The following is an 18,196-nucleotide window of genomic DNA, read 5'->3' on the forward strand; positions in this document are numbered from 1 at the left end:
GAGGGTGGAGCTTCAGGAGGAAGCTGACCAGGAAGTCCTCCACCAGCTTTCTGCTGATGAGGAACTTGGGAGGGAGAGGATGGGATGCAGCCGCTCTCTGGCTGATCAGTCTCTCCTCCTGGTTGGCCGACAGCTGATCGGGGACCAGCTGGGCGATGCTCAGAGCCACCAGATGAACCAGGTAGCGAGACAAGATGTTGGAGCCGCTAGCCAGAGCTCTTGCCAGCACAGGCCTGGGGGCTAACACCTGCTCCAGCCTCTCCACAACCGCCTTGGCCACCTGGTAGGCAGCGGAGGACTGCAGGAGAGTGTTGGCCATCTGCTTCTCCTCGGTCACCTGGACCCAGGGGAAGCACCAGAGGCGTTCCTGGGTGTCGAGGACGAGAGAGCTTGTCTGCGGACAGAGCCCTTGCTGGAAGGCCTGGTGGTTGACCTGGAGAAGCACCTGGGAGATGATGTGCTTGATGGTCTGGCTGTGCACCACAACTTGCCTGGGCATCCTCCTGGTCTGGGTCTCAGCTCTCCTCACCCTGGAGCCCATGTCAGAGAGGGCCCTCTGGAGGGTGGTGTGGGTGAGGTGCCCTGCGTCACCACTCATCAGAGTGGTGCAGGCTGGCAGCTGGAGAAACACGAAGCATCAGCTTACATATCGAGACCTAAACAAGCCCACAGACCACTGTGATGGCAGTAGAGTGTATCAGAGATTAAAGCATGTGACTGTACCTGGTTGGAGAATGGAGAGGACTCGCATGCCTGCGTATGAAGCTCTCGAAGAACTCCCTGCTCAAGCTCTCTGAGCCTGTGGTAGGCCTTCACCTTCCACATCTGTGTGGACAAGAGCAGGCTGACTTTAGCATGAGCGATACATCTTAGACTTTGCCCATGAATTGCTCATTTTCAAAGCAAAAATGAATATTTTGAATGTGTCCTCATATCTGTAGTTAGTTAGTTAGTTGGTTAGCTAGTGAAAGGTAATCTGTTCCTCACCAACTCCATGAAGTGGAGAGGGTTCCCTTCCACCATTTCCTGAAATCTAAACAACACAATGAATGTATTATCAGCACTTTAAGATGTATGAAAGAGAGAGAGAGAGAGAGAGAGAGAGAGAGAGAGAGAGAGAGAGAGAGAGAGAGAGAGAGAGAGAGAGAGAGAGAGAGAGAGAGAGTATGAGTGACTGTGTTTCAGTGTGTGCGTGCGAGAGTTTGTTTGTGAGTGTAATAGTCAATAATTCTACCAAGTGGTGAAGGTGATCAGTGTGACTACCCACCTGTTCAGGAAGGCGGTCCTGGCATTAGACAGGATCCATCCCCTCATGAGGTGGATACTGATGTCAGAGGGGATCCCCCCCTTCTCCTGAAGACTCAGGAACTCCCTGATGAGCTGTCGCTGGAGACAGAGCAATTATTAGCAGTGAAACCTCTGAGCTAGGACACACACCTCATTTGATTGGCTACTGTAGGTGCAGGCCAGTTGTATGGTGTGGTGAGTGTTGGGCCTACCTGCTCATCAAGGTAGGACTTTACCCAGAGGAGAGTGTGGTTGGACATGGAGTCCATGATCACTCTGAGGGAACATGGATACCACAGGAAACGAATTAGAACCAGGAGGATATGGAGGGTACTTGGATACTGCTGACCTTTATCAAGCAAAACAGCTCAACAGAGATGTGTTCACCACTCTCCAATCACATTTATAAAATCATCAACTTCTTCAATGAGTAGAATCGACCCTTTACAAATATTTCAATCCAATTAAAGTGCATACCTTGGATGGATCTTTGAAGTAGAATATTGATATGAAATCAATACGAGTGTGCAAGAATGCAACAAGATGTCGAGAGCTATACAAACAGTAGTAAATACGCAGGAGTATATCGCTGGTGTGTATCGCAGGTGACTGACACGATTGACTCATTTGACCAGATTTTCCTGACTGTGTTCTAATTCTAAAGTATGACATCACAATAGGTTGCTAAGAAATAAGAAATGCTCCTTTTCGGATAACACTTTACAGTAACATGACATGCATTAAAACTTGCATTAATACTCACATATATGAACTAATGATGCATGCTAATCACAAACTAATGAAGAGCAAACTTTAACTATGACTTCATGTGAGAATGATGACCATCTTCATCAAAATCAAATCCTTTTTATTGTCACTCAACCATATACCGCAGTTCCAGGCAACATAGCAGTATAACGATTACCCTAGATTATCATTTACGCTTAACACAAGTTACACATCTGTTACACAACACAATGTACAATATACAGGAGATAAACAAAAGTGGCGTGGCGACATGTAGCTGTCGGTATATAGTCATTTGCCACTATGTTGTGAGAGCAGTATAGAATGTGAACTCAGCCTGAGGCTGATAAATACGGTGCAGATATACAGTATATAGGTATGTATCGTGAGCGATCAGCAGTTCAGAAGTTTGATTGCTTGGAGGAAGAAGGTGTCATGTAATCGGCTGGTGCGGGTCCTGATGCTGCGATACCGTCAACCTGATGGTATATTATTTCTGCAGGGACAGAAGCCCATGGCTCGGGTGGCTGGAGTCTCTTATGATCCTCCAAACTTTTTCCACACACCGCCTGGCCTACATTTACACTTTGTCATTTAGCAGACGCTCTTATCCAGAGCGACTTACAGTAAGTACAGGGACATTCCCCCGAGGCAAGTAGGTGCCTTGCCCAAGGACACAACGTCGTTTGGCACGTCCGGGAATCGAACCGGCAACCTCAGGGTTTGAGTGGGAGGGTCAACTTTTCTTTCGGGTCTCTATGTGAAATCGTAAAAAACATGGGGGTCCACAAATGCTTCTATTGTCACGTGAACCTGTGATATTGTATGGAGTCTCTATATCCACCTCTCCAGGGTCCTGCTGCGATGTGCACCCTGGACTCCACAAAGCCATGACAAGTTGGACACCATCATCATTTTATAACTCTACTTTGTGTTTCTGTAAAATTCTGTTTGACATCATTACAATTCACAATCTGTTTCCTCTTCATATCCTACATGATGAGGTTGCTACGGTCTTTTGTTGCCTAGACCTTCTCCATGAATAAATCTTGTTTGACTTTGAAGACCAACCGTTATGTGAAGACACATTTTTCATCTTTGAAATGTGAAAATACAGATTCAGTGGAAGATTCACAACCTGTTTTCCAGGTCAAGGGGATGAATTTACTACATGTCTGACCTCTGCGGGGAGCAACTCTGTTAAGCTATACTTATAGACCTCCCACCTTAGCCCTATTGTACTAGCAAACTGTAGGTCAGTGTTCGGTACTATACTAGAGGACAGCGTAGCCTCACTATACTAGCACACTATTGATCAGTGTATATTATTTCACTGGTATGGGTGAATTATAGATCAATATGTACCACCATTGTACCACATGAAGCAACCCAAAATGTCACGCTACACTAATACATTCAAATATTTTATTGAATCAAATAGAATATGAAAAGGGAGATTGAAAAACAATTGTGCATTGAAGATTCTATCGTGTCATATCTACAAGAATTGTACACACTTTCCTCCAATAGGAGACAATCTCCTCGATTAGGAGATGATTTTCAGATGTCCAGGACATTGGGAAGTAGAAGATTCACTTCAATATTAGATTCCCTACATCAACTGCATATGTTGTGCCATAGTAAAGGTATCTTCAGTTCAAGTGTAGATACTCTTCTCCGATATAGGAGATCACATCCTTGACTTCCGCCTGAACAAGCTGCATAGCCAGGCTGTGCAGCTCTTCCTCTTCCTTCGGGAGTCTTTAGGAGAGTAGCCGAACGTCTTCCCCAGCTCCTGGAGCTCCTTGGGCAGGGCCCCGTTCTCGGTGTATATGTCGTGGAGGCGCTTCCCCCAGTACTCACGGTCCTGTCCAGAGACACAACGAGCCCAAGGTGTGAATGGGTGCATGTCTATGTGTCTGAGAGTGTGAGTGTGTGTGTGTGTGTGTGTGTGTGCTCAGTCAGCTTACCTTTACCACAGGGGTGCGGAGTTCCTCCAGGGTGTCTCTCCTGTGCTTCTCCACATGCATCTCCAGCCAGGTCTGGGGCCTGTCTGAGCTGGCCTCTCTCTTGACAGGGAGGTTGATGCAGTAGGGAGTGTCGTCTCCCTTCTTGGTGCCGCTTGCAAAGTGGACAGAGGGCTTCAGGTTGGCCATCAGCTTGGCAGCGACCATGCTGCAGAAGATTACAGCTAGCTGTGGAATCTTTAGCAGGTTGACTCTGTTCAGCTTCATGTTGGGTAAGAAGCTGGAGGCTTCCTCTCTCATGGACCAGGCTATAGCCTGGCAAAATGTGGTCTCCTCTTCTGGGTGGGTGAAATGCCGCAGGGTGTTTAAGAAGACACGGTTGCGTCTGTACCTCTCTGCCTCCCTCTGCACCAGGAGGTGAGTGTGCTCCACCAGCGCTTCATGAAAGTCCTGCTGCTTCTTGCGTTCGGCTGTGGTCCAGGGCCAACAGTGGTGTTCAAACACACCAGTCAGTACCTGCAAGGGGAAGGAATCTTTAAGGTATGTTGACCTAATTTGCCTCCTTGTACACTTGCAGTTTATTAAACTATATCTTGTACAGAGTACAAAAGACCAGTTCTAACCTTTCTGATTATTGACACCTGGACCAGAGGCTCGGCCTTCTGGCCAAGGGCTATGATAGGCTTCTCTTTGTGGTCCAGGGGTGTGGTCTTCAGCCATTGGTTCCCTGGTGTGGTTGGCAGAACCTCAGGACAATCCCCTGCCCATGGTTGGCCTGGAGGTACGAGGGGCCCAAAGCGACGGGCCACTCTGATGGCCAACTTCTGGTCTCGAACCTGTTGAGGTATCGGTACAACGTCTAAGACAATCGGATGTATACACTGAAACAATAGAATAAGAGGTTTATCTACATGAATAGACCATATTCTCAATAGCAAAGGCTCAAAAAGTTGATCTTATCTTACCTTCGCTGAAGGCTTCTCCACACCTAGGTCAACCTTGGAGACGTCACCCTGGTCAGGTGTGACATCTTCAAAGAAGTCAGCCCGGGGGAACTGCCTATGGAAGGCAGCAAGGCTGCAGTCCAGGGCTAGGTGGTTCTCCATCAGAGTGCTGGCTGGACGCACCTTCCTCTCCTCCTCCTCCCTCTCCTCCTCCTCCTCCTCCGCCTTCTCATCACAAACAAGGTACCTGTGTTCCACCCACACCACATCTCTGTTGGAGAGGCGTGGCTTCAGTACCTTGCACCGGTAGTCCATGACATCCTGGTCGGTCATTTTGGGAAAGGCCTGCTGGAACGTCGCCGTGTGACGAATCCATGTTCCGTACTGCTGGAACAGGGTCTTCTTCAGTGCCTCGGGAAGATGCTGAGAGAAGAGCTTGTCCTTCATGGCTTCCTCCACAGCCTTGGCTGTCTCTCCACAGGGGACGGGGACACCAGCAGGGCCAGCCTCATCAAGGGACTGGTACAGCCTCAGCACTCCCTCCATGACACACTGAGGGACGGCGGTCAGAACGGCAGGGTCTTTCAAACCTACCAGTTTCTTGACCTTGATGACGGTGCCAAACTTCTCCACCATGTCGCTCTGCAGTTGAAGCACGGTGCGCCTCATGTTGCAGAGGGGGGCAGGAAGCTTCTGGTCCACGGAGACACCGGGGACTCTCTCCAGGGTTGCCAGGGTGACAGCAGTCATCCTGATGGTCATGGCGAGCAGTTCCTGCTGGCTCAGCTGCTTCACACCACGGCCATTCAGAGGGTGGAGCTTCAGGAGGAAGCTGACCAGGAAGTCCTCCACCAGCTTTCTGCTGATGAGGAACTTGGGAGGGAGAGGATGGGATGCAGCCGCTCTCTGGCTGATCAGTCTCTCCTCCTGGTTGGCCGACAGCTGATCGGGGACCAGCTGGGCGATGCTCAGAGCCACCAGATGAACCAGGTAGCGAGACAAGATGTTGGAGCCGCTAGCCAGAGCTCTTGCCAGCACAGGCCTGGGGGCTAACACCTGCTCCAGCCTCTCCACAACCGCCTTGGCCACCTGGTAGGCAGCGGAGGACTGCAGGAGAGTGTTGGCCATCTGCTTCTCCTCGGTCACCTGGACCCAGGGGAAGCACCAGAGGCGTTCCTGGGTGTCGAGGACGAGAGAGCTTGTCTGCGGACAGAGCCCTTGCTGGAAGGCCTGGTGGTTGACCTGGAGAAGCACCTGGGAGATGATGTGCTTGATGGTCTGGCTGTGCACCACAACTTGCCTGGGCATCCTCCTGGTCTGGGTCTCAGCTCTCCTCACCCTGGAGCCCATGTCAGAGAGGGCCCTCTGGAGGGTGGTGTGGGTGAGGTGCCCTGCGTCACCACTCATCAGAGTGGTGCAGGCTGGCAGCTGGAGAAACACGAAGCATCAGCTTACATATCGAGACCTAAACAAGCCCACAGACCACTGTGATGGCAGTAGAGTGTATCAGAGATTAAAGCATGTGACTGTACCTGGTTGGAGAATGGAGAGGACTCGCATGCCTGCGTATGAAGCTCTCGAAGAACTCCCTGCTCAAGCTCTCTGAGCCTGTGGTAGGCCTTCACCTTCCACATCTGTGTGGACAAGAGCAGGCTGACTTTAGCATGAGCGATACATCTTAGACTTTGCCCATGAATTGCTCATTTTCAAAGCAAAAATGAATATTTTGAATGTGTCCTCATATCTGTAGTTAGTTAGTTAGTTGGTTAGCTAGTGAAAGGTAATCTGTTCCTCACCAACTCCATGAAGTGGAGAGGGTTCCCTTCCACCATTTCCTGAAATCTAAACAACACAATGAATGTATTATCAGCACTTTAAGATGTATGAAAGAGAGAGAGAGAGAGAGAGAGAGAGAGAGAGAGAGAGAGAGAGAGAGAGAGAGAGAGATGAGTGACTGTGTTTCAGTGTGTGCGTGCGAGAGTTTGTTTGTGAGTGTAATAGTCAATAATTCTACCAAGTGGTGAAGGTGATCAGTGTGACTACCCACCTGTTCAGGAAGGCGGTCCTGGCATTAGACAGGATCCATCCCCTCATGAGGTGGATACTGATGTCAGAGGGGATCCCCCCCTTCTCCTGAAGACTCAGGAACTCCCTGATGAGCTGTCGCTGGAGACAGAGCAATTATTAGCAGTGAAACCTCTGAGCTAGGACACACACCTCATTTGATTGGCTACTGTAGGTGCAGGCCAGTTGTATGGTGTGGTGAGTGTTGGGCCTACCTGCTCATCAAGGTAGGACTTTACCCAGAGGAGAGTGTGGTTGGACATGGAGTCCATGATCACTCTGAGGGAACATGGATACCACAGGAAACGAATTAGAACCAGGAGGATATGGAGGGTACTTGGATACTGCTGACCTTTATCAAGCAAAACAGCTCAACAGAGATGTGTTCACCACTCTCCAATCACATTTATAAAATCATCAACTTCTTCAATGAGTAGAATCGACCCTTTACAAATATTTCAATCCAATTAAAGTGCATACCTTGGATGGATCTTTGAAGTAGAATATTGATATGAAATCAATACGAGTGTGCAAGAATGCAACAAGATGTCGAGAGCTATACAAACAGTAGTAAATACGCAGGAGTATATCGCTGGTGTGTATCGCAGGTGACTGACACGATTGACTCATTTGACCAGATTTTCCTGACTGTGTTCTAATTCTAAAGTATGACATCACAATAGGTTGCTAAGAAATAAGAAATGCTCCTTTTCGGATAACACTTTACAGTAACATGACATGCATTAAAACTTGCATTAATACTCACATATATGAACTAATGATGCATGCTAATCACAAACTAATGAAGAGCAAACCTTAACTATGACTTCATGTGAGAATGATGACCATCTTCATCAAAATCAAATCCTTTTTATTGTCACTCAACCATATACCGCAGTTCCAGGCAACATAGCAGTATAACGATTACCCTAGATTATCATTTACGCTTAACACAAGTTACACATCTGTTACACAACACAATGTACAATATACAGGAGATAAACAAAAGTGGCGTGGCGACATGTAGCTGTCGGTATATAGTCATTTGCCACTATGTTGTGAGAGCAGTATAGAATGTGAACTCAGCCTGAGGCTGATAAATACGGTGCAGATATACAGTATATAGGTATGTATCGTGAGCGATCAGCAGTTCAGAAGTTTGATTGCTTGGAGGAAGAAGGTGTCATGTAATCGGCTGGTGCGGGTCCTGATGCTGCGATACCGTCAACCTGATGGTATATTATTTCTGCAGGGACAGAAGCCCATGGCTCGGGTGGCTGGAGTCTCTTATGATCCTCCAAACTTTTTCCACACACCGCCTGGCCTACATTTACACTTTGTCATTTAGCAGACGCTCTTATCCAGAGCGACTTACAGTAAGTACAGGGACATTCCCCCGAGGCAAGTAGGTGCCTTGCCCAAGGACACAACGTCGTTTGGCACGGCCGGGAATCGAACCGGCAACCTCAGGGTTTGAGTGGGAGGGTCAACTTTTCTTTCGGGTCTCTATGTGAAATCGTAAAAAACATGGGGGTCCACAAATGCTTCTATTGTCACGTGAACCTGTGATATTGTATGGAGTCTCTATATCCACCTCTCCAGGGTCCTGCTGCGATGTGCACCCTGGACTCCACAAAGCCATGACAAGTTGGACACCATCATCATTTTATAACTCTACTTTGTGTTTCTGTAAAATTCTGTTTGACATCATTACAATTCACAATCTGTTTCCTCTTCATATCCTACATGATGAGGTTGCTACGGTCTTTTGTTGCCTAGACCTTCTCCATGAATAAATCTTGTTTGACTTTGAAGACCAACCGTTATGTGAAGACACATTTTTCATCTTTGAAATGTGAAAATACAGATTCAGTGGAAGATTCACAACCTGTTTTCCAGGTCAAGGGGATGAATTTACTACATGTCTGACCTCTGCGGGGAGCAACTCTGTTAAGCTATACTTATAGACCTCCCACCTTAGCCCTATTGTACTAGCAAACTGTAGGTCAGTGTTCGGTACTATACTAGAGGACAGCGTAGCCTCACTATACTAGCACACTATTGATCAGTGTATATTATTTCACTGGTATGGGTGAATTATAGATAAATATGTACCACCATTGTACCACATGAAGCAACCCAAAATGTCACGCTACACTAATACATTCAAATATTTTATTGAATCAAATAGAATATGAAAAGGGAGATTGAAAAACAATTGTGCATTGAAGATTCTATCGTGTCATATCTACAAGAATTGTACACACTTTCCTCCAATAGGAGACAATCTCCTCGATTAGGAGATGATTTTCAGATGTCCAGGACATTGGGAAGTAGAAGATTCACTTCAATATTAGATTCCCTACATCAACTGCATATGTTGTGCCATAGTAAAGGTATCTTCAGTTCAAGTGTAGATACTCTTCTCCGATATAGGAGATCACATCCTTGACTTCCGCCTGAACAAGCTGCATAGCCAGGCTGTGCAGCTCTTCCTCTTCCTTCGGGAGTCTTTAGGAGAGTAGCCGAACGTCTTCCCCAGCTCCTGGAGCTCCGTGGGCAGGGCCCCGTTCTCGGTGTATATGTCGTGGAGGCGCTTCCCCCAGTACTCACGGTCCTGTCCAGAGACACAACGAGCCCAAGGTGTGAATGGGTGCATGTCTATGTGTCTGAGAGTGTGAGTGTGTGTGTGTGTGTGTGTGTGTTTGTGTGTGTGTGTGTGTGTGTGTTGCTCAGTCAGCTTACCTTTACCACAGGGGTGCGGAGTTCCTCCAGGGTGTCTCTCCTGTGCTTCTCCACATGCATCTCCAGCCAGGTCTGGGGCCTGTCTGAGCTGGCCTCTCTCTTGACAGGGAGGTTGATGCAGTAGGGAGTGTCGTCTCCCTTCTTGGTGCCGCTAGCAAAGTGGACAGAGGGCTTCAGGTTGGCCATCAGCTTGGCAGCGACCATGCTGCAGAAGATTACAGCTAGCTGTGGAATCTTTAGCAGGTTGACTCTGTTCAGCTTCATGTTGGGTAAGAAGCTGGAGGCTTCCTCTCTCATGGACCAGGCTATAGCCTGGCAAAATGTGGTCTCCTCTTCTGGGTGGGTGAAACGCCGCAGGGTGTTTAAGAAGACACGGTTGCGTCTGTACCTCTCTGCCTCCCTCTGCACCAGGAGGTGAGTGTGCTCCACCAGCGCTTCATGAAAGTCCTGCTGCTTCTTGCGTTCGGCTGTGGTCCAGGGCCAACAGTGGTGCTCAAACACACCAGTCAGTACCTGCAAGGGGAAGGAATCTTTAAGGTATGTTGACCTTATTTTGCCTCCTTGTACACTTGCAGTTTATTAAACTATATCTTGTACAGAGTACAAAAGACCAGTTCTAACCTTTCTGATTATTGACACCTGGACCAGAGGCTCGGCCTTCTGGCCAAGGGCTATGATAGGCTTCTCTTTGTGGTCCAGGGGTGTGGTCTTCAGCCATTGGTTCCCTGGTGTGGTTGGCAGAACCTCAGGACAATCCCCTGCCCATGGTTGGCCTGGAGGTACGAGGGGCCCAAAGCGACGGGCCACTCTGATGGCCAACTTCTGGTCTCGAACCTGTTGAGGTATCGGTACAACGTCTAAGACAATCGGATGTATACACTGAAACAATAGAATAAGAGGTTTATCTACATGAATAGACCATATTCTCAATAGCAAAGGCTCAAAAAGTTGATCTTATCTTACCTTCGCTGAAGGCTTCTCCACACCTAGGTCAACCTTGGAGACGTCACCCTGGTCAGGTGTGACATCTTCAAAGAAGTCAGCCCGGGGGAACTGCCTATGAAAGGCAGCAAGGCTGCAGTCCAGGGCTAGGTGGTTCTCCATCAGAGTGCTGGCTGGACGCACCTTCCTCTCCTCCTCCTCCTCCGCCTTCTCATCACAAACAAGGTACCTGTGTTCTACTCACACCACATCTCTGTTGGAGAGGCGTGGCTTCAGTACCTTGCACTGGTAGTCCATGACATCCTGGTCGGTCATCTTGGGAAAGGCCTGCTGGAACGTCGCCATGTGACGAATCCATGTTCCGTACTGCTGGAACAGGGCCTTCTTCAGTGCCTCGGGAAGATGCTGAGAGAAGAGCTTGTCCTTTATGGCTTCCTCCACAGCCTTGGCTGTCTCTCCACAGGGGACGGGGACACCAGCAGGGCCAGCCTCATCAAGGGACTGGTACAGCCTCAGCACTCCCTCCATGACACACTGAGGGACGGCGGTCAGAACGGCAGGGTCTTTCAAACCTACCAGTTTCTTGACCTTGATGACGGTGCCAAACTTCTCCACCATGTCGCTCTGCAGTTGAAGCATGGTGCGATTCATGTTGCAGAGGGGGGCAGGAAGCTTCTGGTCCACGGAGACACGGGGGACTCTCTCCAGGGTTGCCAGGGTGGCCCTCATGGCCAAAACAACAGAGAACATGAAATCTGGAGGCCGGGTAGACAGAGTCGTCCAGAGCCGGCCTTTCTTTCTCTTATTTGGAAGAGCTCCACAGTTGCCCATCGATTTGTTATTTAATCTTGAACCTGAACAGCAGACACAGACGTGACAGGAATACGCACAGACCTGGGCTTTTCATATGCAAGAGGCCTATTGCATCGCATCAGAAAATAGCAAAAGCTGCTCAACGAAAGAAAAAAAGCATTATGATCGGGGTTTCAAAGAAATCGTGCTTGAACCAGGTGACCACGTGGGGAGCGAAAGAGAGACAGCATATGAGAAGTTTGGAAAAACATCGAAGTAAAGAGGGAGTGGCGGTCCTAGCACATTGTGCTTCCAGGGCGAGTTTATCACTTGCACCCCCCGCCCCCCCCCCCCCAAAATGCCAATCCCCCACAAACTGAAACGATAGATTACACAAAACCACACAGAGATTTCTTTTTTTTAAATGCTCGTGTTCCCCCCACTTGACATGAAAAAAATGCCCGGTCTGCCCTTGCCTAAAACCGCCCCTGTAAAGAGGCAACATAAAAGGGTTAGTATTCATTTTTACATGTGGCCCTCCTCTTTTACAGTTTTTCAAAAGAGCAACTTCGATTTTGGTCCCATTTCCAAAACAAACTCAGGGCTCTCAAGTTTTGAAGACAGGCAAGAGTGACTTTCCCCCACCCCCAAAATATGACATTATATTAAAAGTTAAAAGAATTATTTACATTCTTCGCTGGATTCGATCCTACCACCTAAGACATCCCAAGCGCCGCCACTACCAACTACGCCAACGAAAAGCTAGATAGAAATGGTGCGGATGGCATGTTAGTTACCTGACGAGTGAGTTTCACTGATACACATGTTACATCTATGAACTACTTGTTCTGAGCAGGTGTTGTCAGTGAACAGGCTGTAAAACTGTTGGTTAAAGAGACTCGTGAAAAACTGATGCTAATTATCTGGGAAACATTTTTTAACAGCAGTCAAGTTGTCATTGTTTGTGTCAAACAAGTTGTGAATTTGTTGTAGCATTAAAACAGGATATCATGACTGTGCTCAAAATACTCGAGCTCCAGCGGTTTGCTTTGTAGGTGAACAAAACTTTCGGAAGACGTAGCAGAATCCCGAAAATGACAGGATATGCTTTTTTTCCATTGTTGCATAAAATCTTACCCAGATACAATGGTGCTATTTTCCGATTGGCTATTGTATAGACCCTTTCTTTTTTTTGAGAGTGGGGCGGCCAGAGTAATTTTGGTTGGGTTCTGCGGCATATTAAATATATTATAAATATTTTTTTTCGGCGTGAGAAATACAATGTGTGGCGGGAGGGCGTGACTAAAGACCGAAATGAGTGACTGTCACTCTCAATGCGTGACACTTGAGAGCCCTGAAACCAGAGCTTGTTTAAGGAGAGCCTGCCCACTCCCTATAGACCAATTATTTGTTTGTAAACAATCGGGATGCGCGCGCACTGTGGCTGCAGAAAACCGGGAAAGGATAGCATTTTAAATGGCAAAAGGACCACGCGGATAATACAAATAGTTAGATTTAAAAAGACCAAAAGCGTCGAGGAGGACATGCCTATAGGAGAGAAAGCGATTACCCAATGATCTGTCGCATCAGAATTTTGATTTGGGTCACGAAGGTCTTGAAATTTGAGTGAGAATGTCGCCCGGTACAGACCGCATAGTCGAGCGGCAACCATGTCTTCACGTCATGTCACAAAGTTCATAATTTTACACTTTTACAGTCAATTCTACATTCAAAAAGTCGAGCAGGGCAGCTTTCAAGAGATATGGGAATTCTGCTTTTAGTCAGCTGGTCCGATTATTTTTCTGATTTGTTTAAACTGGCAATCTGACTCAGATTCTGAGTGAGACTACATCCCAGTTACACTGTTTTGACGTTAGACTCAGTCAGACTCGCTCACTGGCAGTGTGCACAATGTTGTATTTCACTCCATTCTACACCATAAACGTCAGGGAGGACTGCCTAATGTAGATACGAGTCTGGTGAAGATAGCCAGAATCTCGGATTTCTTTAACCTGTCTGTTTCATTCGTCATTTGCCTGAGAAAGCGACCTTCGTTAGCCAGACTAGTTTTGCCCGATCACTTGGACAGGCTATTTAAGGGTATCGGGGTCAAGTGACTTTTGTGCATAGACAAGTGAACGTAAATGTATTTGTCCAAAGGCCAAGAGCCTCAAAAAGTTAATATCAAGCCCTGCAATCCAGTGGCCAGAGATATATGATGACCTGAACGACACTCCAAGAGTAATAGAACGGGGAGAAGTTCGTCTTTTGCAACCCACATGCACAGTTGAGCCTGCTTGACAGTTGTGTGACGTAGGGTGATAATTGGTCTATTAAGCCCCATTGTACCGAATTTTGTTGCAGTTCAGTTGCAGTTTGTTGCAGTTGCAGGGGACAGATGGCTGACCGGTGAGGGAGTCGGGCTTGTAATCAGAAGGTTGCCGGATCGATTCCCAGCCGTGTCAAATTACGTTGTGTCCTTGGGCAAGGCACTTCACCCTACTTGCCTCGGGGGAATGTCCCTGTACTTACTGTGAGTCGCTCTGGATAAGAGCGTCTGCTAAATGACTGAATGTAAATGTAAATGAATGTAGTTCCACCAGAGTTCCACTGGGAGTGATCGTGGTCGAGTGCAAAATGAATGGGAGTCTATGGAGCTAAACGGCTAAATTTGTCTCTTTCGCCTGATTGTTGTTGATAAATCTCAGATTTGATTGTAGTTTTTGCATGTTCAACATAGATTACAAGTCAAAAGTTGAATGAACGACTACTTACAGTGCCCTCCAAAAGTATTGGAACAGTGAGGCGAATTCCTTTATTTTTGCTGTAGACTGAAAACATTTGGGCTTGACATCAAATAATGAACGTGAGACCAGAGATCAACGTTTCAGCTTTTATTTCCAGGTATTTACATCAGGATCTGATGCACAACTAAGAAAATATCACATTTTGTTTGAATCCACCCATTTGTCATGTGAGCAAAAGTATTGGAACAGATATACTTAAAACATATTTAAGTGAATAAGACTTAATATTTAGTTGCAAATCCTTTGCTTTCAATAACTGCAGCAAGTCTGTGACCCATTGACGTCACCAAACTTTTGCATTCTTCCTTTTTGATGCTTTCCCAGGCTTTCACTGCAGCCTCTTTCAGTTGTTGTTTGTTTTGTGGGGTTCCTCCCTTCAGTCTCCTCTTAAGCAGGTAAAATGCATGCTCTATAGGGTTTAAGTCTGGAGATTGACTTGGCCAGTCTAATACCTTCCATTTCTTGCCCCTGATGAACTCCTTTGTTGTTTTGGCAGTGTGTTTTGGGTCGTTATCTTGCTGCATGATGAAGGCTCTGCCAATCAGTTTGGTTGCATCTTTCCTTAAATTGGCAGACAAAATGTTTCTGTAGACTTCCGAGTTCATTTTGCTGCTGCCATCATGTGTTACATCCTCAATGAAGATTAATGAGCCCGTCCTAGAAGAAGCCATGCAAGCCCAAGCCATGACATTACCTCCACCGTGTTTCACAGATGAGCTTGTGTGTTTGGGATCATGAGCAGTTCCTTTCTTTCTCCAAACTTTAGCCTTTCCATCACTTTGGTAAAAGTTAATCTTTGTCTCATCAGTCCATAAAACTTTGTCCCAGAATTTTTGAGGTTCATCTCTGTACTTTTTGGCAAATTCCAGCCTGGCCTTCCTATTCTTCTTGCTAATGAGTGGTTTGCATCTTCTGGTGTAGCCCTTGTACTTTTGTTCATGAAGTCTTCTGCGAACAGTAGATAGTGATACCTTCACTCCTGCCATCTGGAGGTTGTTGCTGATCTCACTAACAGTTGTTTTAGGGTCTTTCTTTACACAATGTTTCTGTCATCAACTGCTGATGTTTTCCTTGGTCTACCTGTTCGACGTCTGTTACTTAGTACACCAGTAGTTTTCTTCTTCTTCAGGACATTCCAAATGGTTGTACTGGCTATGGCCAATGTTTCTGCAATGGCTCTGATTGATTTTCCATCTTCTCTAAGACTCACAATTGCTTGTTTTTCACCCAAAGACAGCGCTCCGGTTTTCATGTTGTTTTCACCTCTGAATACAGTCTGCATAGACAAAACCTATCTTACCCAATCTGAACCTGAGTGTAGACATTCAGTGGTATTTATTGATTGAATAATGTATGTAATAGGACACACCTGGGCAACAAAACACACCTGTCAGTCATATGTTCCAATACTTTTGCTCACGTGACAAATGGGTGGGTTCGAACAAAAAGGTGATATTTTCTAATTTGTGCATCAGATCCTGATGTAAATACCTGGAAATAAAAGCTGAAACGTTGATCTCTGGTTTCACATTCATCGTTTGATGTCAAGCCCAAATGTTTTCAGTCTACAGCAAAAATAAAGGAATTGGCCTCACTGTTCCAATACTTTTGGAGGGCACTGTATATCCTTTCGATTTCTTACATGGTAAGTCGTTGTGGCCCATAACACGCTAGCATTCTGCTAACGAATGCTGATTGGTTAGTGAAGGACTGACTACGACCAGAGATCCCGCTTGATGGCATCCGAAGCAGAACCAGAATGTCAGAGCATTAGCAACATTAGCAACAACATTAGCAAGCCAAAACAATTTCTAGCATGTGTATTGACAGGGAGAGCCTAACCTGTCAGCTGTGTTGTCGATGCCTCGAGAGAAAAGTGGAAGTAACCAGAGCTTGCCGTCAAGCAGTAGCTCTGGTTGTACGTTGTGTATGACGTCAATGCCATTTTCTAAGGTTTTTTTAGAACAGAAAGGCGACTTAAAAAAATCACCCCATGGCGTGTATTTTTTTTGCATCCCCTTTCGATTTCAGAATTCAAATTACTAGACAAAAAATTATATCCTGAGAAAAGTGGATTTTGAGGGGTATAGCTCCATAGACCTCCATTCATTCTGCACTCGACCGTTAGCGCCCTCATATGGAACTTGAGTGGAACTGCAACCAGTTCAGAACCCGGAAGTTTCCCTAGAGTGGGAGTTCTCTCTTTATTAGACATTCTCTGCTGAAACTTCTCAGATGTTCTCTCTCTCTCTCTCTCGCTCCTTGGGGCCGAAAATCAAGCTGTTCCATTTAGCGCTCCCCCTAGAGGCCTGGACAACATTTGCAGCGCGTTTGCACATGTCGGCCACCCTACATGACAACTTCTCAGACACTGTTAGCCTATTGGCGGAGGCCCGAAAACCACATTATTTGGGGGCAGGAGGATCACCAATAAAAAAACAGTGAAAGTGGCGTCAACTGTGCCAGTGATACATCGAGTCGAGATACCATTTGAAAACAAAAGTGTTTTGTTTTGAGTAATCTATTAAAAGTCTGGACTGATAACGAGGATGTAGAATGTAGCGATTGCGCGGGAGCTTAATATAACGACTGTATTTCCAGTTTTTGACATATGATGATATATGCACAGTATTAAATACATATATTTAGTTATACAATGTGTTCTGCAGTTATCTAAAGGTAGGATATGGGATGTTATCCTGTATTCCATGCAGTCGGGCATCTCCCCCTCCTACACTAGCCTGGTCCTAACCAGACCCTCGTACATTTCATTTGTACAGAGGGTCTGGGATCTCTCCATTGACAAACGTTAACTTCCTTGAAGGCGGGTCCTCTGTTGAAGTTTAAAACTATTGGATCCGCCCAGAGCCACTCTGATTTGCCATAACCAATCGCAAGCGTTCGCCTTAGCCAACTCCTTCACCACTACTGTAACGAGCTAGCTGCCGTAGCTGGAAAATCAAACTTTTCCCGAACCCCGTGGGGAGGAGGGCCACAACATCATGGCCACCAACAAAACTCAGCTAGGAATGTTCTTGTTTCGGCTTTAACCTATGGATATATGGCAGCATTGCCACAACCGCAGAATAGTTTCGCTCTCATCTTTCTCCGCCGCCATTACTGAACGACTCAAACTAGTGCACGACAGTAACGTCATCGTTCTCAGCCACTCCCTCTGTTTGCTGATTGGACCTACAAAAAATGTGTTTCTGAAAACCGACTTCAGAGCCGAGCCCCCAGACCTAGTACAGAAGCATAATCCAAATTGAGCGGAAGTACGTAGGAGGGCAGAGCCAGGCTACTCCTACACTCCCGTAGTGGACAATCTGATGGTGAGACAGCAGGGGTGTTATTAGACCCTTTTTACTTGGTTCGTGCCCCAGTATGAATCTGTTGTGCCCCAGTAAAATCAAAAGTTTGAGTGTTAACAATTTATTTTATTAGTCAGTCCATTCATTTAGATTGATAATCCCGGAAAAAAATTACGTTGTATCCTAATCAATGCTTGTAAAATCAAAGCAGTTTAACTGAAAACAAACCGATGACCGCAGAATTCGATTTCAGCGCGCCTTTCTGAGGTTGCCAAACAGCCACTGCAGCACGCACACAAAAGTCCAGGTGTCGGACTTGGCACACAAGTCAGAATTGAGGTAGGCTAAAAAAACATTACAAAACTAAAGAAAGTTTTTAAATGATAGGCCTACCGCTCATCTTATTTTGACTAAAACACAAAAACAATATTACATGAAGCTCAAAAAACACAGTATTTGTGCTCAAATGAATGCGAAACAAATGTGCGTGCTTGCATTAACTATTGATGTCCCTGCCAAAGCTGATTTCAAACTTGCGTCCCTGAACTATTGTATAGTCGGTTATGCAAGGGGAGTTTCTATAGCCGAGT

This window comes from Hypomesus transpacificus, chromosome 9, assembly GCF_021917145.1.
Source record: "Hypomesus transpacificus isolate Combined female chromosome 9, fHypTra1, whole genome shotgun sequence".
In the NCBI taxonomy this organism is placed as follows: Eukaryota; Metazoa; Chordata; class Actinopteri; order Osmeriformes; family Osmeridae; genus Hypomesus; species Hypomesus transpacificus.